Here is a 2,749-nt window from a genome sequence, read left to right on the forward strand (position 1 = left end):
GTGGATTTGGGCAAAGAGCTGGACGTGAAGCCCAGATAGTTCTTGGAGGCCCCAAACCAGGGCCAGCTACCCTCTTCTGGGGCTCCGCATGGGATGGGGTGGGCAAGCTGTAAAAGGGGGAAACCAGGCTAGATAGGGGAACAGTTTCCCCTAGTCAGGCACCTTCTGGCCCAACACACACAGACCACAGCCTGAAATGGGAAGTCAGCTCCCCTGAGGTCAGAGGCTCCAGTGTCAGCAGAGTTCAAGGCCCCTCTCAGTTCCCAGAGCTCTCCCAGCTCAGAGGGATGGGGCGGAGGGGGCTGAGCTCGCCTGAGCCCCCTCCTCAGCTCTTGCACCGAGCAGCGTCTTAGACTCTCAGGGGAGATGGGACGGGGAGAGCCAAGTCCAAGCCAGAACCAAGACCCAGCCACGCAAGGTGGACATACAGGGAAGACAAAGTGAGTAGCTGGGGACAGCAAACCCCAGCTTTAGAGGGTGGGCTCCCCAGAATCCCTGGGAGGGAAAAGCAGGGACAGTCTTAGCCTCACAACATAGAGGAGTGCCAGTCAGATAAAAATGCTTTTGCCTAAAATAAAGGAAGGGGGAGGGTGATTTCTAAGCACATCTGGTTGCACTAGTGGGGTTGGGAGGCAGGAGAGACCCCAGACTTCAGAAAACACAGCCACATTTTTTGCTTTGGAGCCCACCCTGCCCCTAGGGGCTGCCGTGCACTGACATTTTAGATCCAGCTTCGCAATTAAACTCAGCCACCATCTTTCTTTGGGCAAGAGAAGAGTCTGGGTGGGAGGGGGAGGTGACCCAGGTTTAATAAATTGCATCAGAGGGTCTACAGAGTGGGAAGTTCATGAACAAGCCATGAACTTCCAGCCCTTCGGAGGCGCTGGGACTCCTGAGACCACTTGTGTTGGGTCCCTGTCCTGCTCCAGCGAGGGTTCCGGTGACCTCCCTTGCGCAGAATTCTCTGTTCTGCTTGGGCACTGGTTATGAAGGCAAATGCATTCAGGCATGAATGTGTGAAAAGATCAGGTATGAGTAATAGGGACTTGGCTGGGAGGGGGGTCAGTGGCAAACTGGAGAGTGCCTGGAGGCGTCCGCCTTAAAAAAAGTTGTTCTTTAAATATCATAGTGGCCAAACAAATCATGGTTGCCTGATCGGGCCACCAGTTTAAAACTTAAATAGTCTCGATGAGATAAAAACAGACCCCAAGTTATGACCCTACAACCCACAGAAGCATAGCTATGCTCTTTATGCATACATGTATATGTAAACACACACACTCATGCACGCACAGCTGAAGTAGTGCTCTGGGCACTTGAGTCAAATTCGTGCTCATTGCCCATCTTGTGGGCCCAATGAGTGGCTTCCCTCAAGTCCCTTTTTCTCTGGCTGATGTTCTCTCCAGCTGCAACCAGGCCCACCCCCCCCCCACTTCCTTCACCCCCATGCCAGAGCAGAGACTTTCCTGGACATGCTGGTGAGCTTAAAGCCAGGGGATCTGGAGCAGTTGAGAGTCCTGGTGAGTTGATGTGGGGAGAGGACAGTGGTGTCTGCTGTCTGCAGAGATCAATACTGAGGCTGAGGGCCCAGGGAGCTGGGGAGAGCTGGTGCCCCACCGCTGTGCAGAACAGGACAACCACCCACAACAGACAATGCCATAGCCCACACTAAAAGGGAGCCAGGCTAAAAAGCACAGCACACCCTGGGGAGGAGGCTGGGGGCCGAGGAGCCTGGCCGGCCTCAGCACCCATGCCCTTGAAGCTGGGCTCCCCCAAACCAAGCCAACTGTACTGGGGAGCCCTGCTGAGGCCACGGGAGGAGGACACAAGAAGTATTTAGTTTCCAGGCAGCGTGAGCTTACACAGGAAAGAAATGCTCAGCTAGCCAGCACTTTCCTCCTGCTCCTATGGGGAGCTCCAGAGGATGGCAGGGCCAGGGAAGGGGGCACTGCTCCCATCTGCCACCAGGCGGCAGCAGAAAGCAGCACACCTGCTCCACAGGTCCCCCGGGGTCATTCAGGAGAGCTGTCAGGCTGAAGCAGTTTCTCTCTATGGCTTTCTCCTGGACCTCCTTCTTCACCCACTAACTAGTCTGACCAAAGCGAGCACGGATATGCAGAGCAGTCCAAGGGAGGCTGAACCCAGGGGTCTAGACATCTGCTTGTGCCCAGCAGGGAAGCCCTGACAGATCTGGGTGAAAAACGCTGGGTGCTCTGAAGATGAAATTCACCCTGGCTGGACCACAGATTTTTGCTCCGGCCACCAGCCACTGGCTCTGGGTGACATCTATCTTTGCATCCCTGCAGATGGCTATCTGTAGATACAGAGGTGTATACAGGCGGCTTTCCTTTTTCCAGCTCCCAGGTCCTGCCCCAGGCCAGTCCCGAAGTGGCCTCCCCCACCCCAACTCCTCCCCCTCCCTTGCCTTCCGGAGGCTCTGGTATCATTTGATAAGGACCTGGGGAGAGGAGCATCCCACATGCAACACCTCCCACTCTGTGGGAGACCGGTGGGCTTTCACATACTCCAAGGAATCTCCGGAGGAAGAGGAGATAGAAAAGGGCAAGAACAAAAGGAGCGAGAGAGGAAATCTGGCCAGAGGAGTATGGGCCTGCAGAGGAAATGCCAAGATAGGGATGCCAATGTGGGGAAAGTCGCTCACCTCTCTAGAGAGGGGACCCTCTCCCTCCCACCCCAAGACATTAGAACTAAACAGGAACGGGTCGAGGCAGAGAAGACTAGCACACCA

This window comes from Mustela nivalis (genome assembly GCF_964662115.1).
Source record: "Mustela nivalis genome assembly, chromosome: 7".
Lineage (NCBI taxonomy): Eukaryota > Metazoa > Chordata > Mammalia > Carnivora > Mustelidae > Mustela > Mustela nivalis.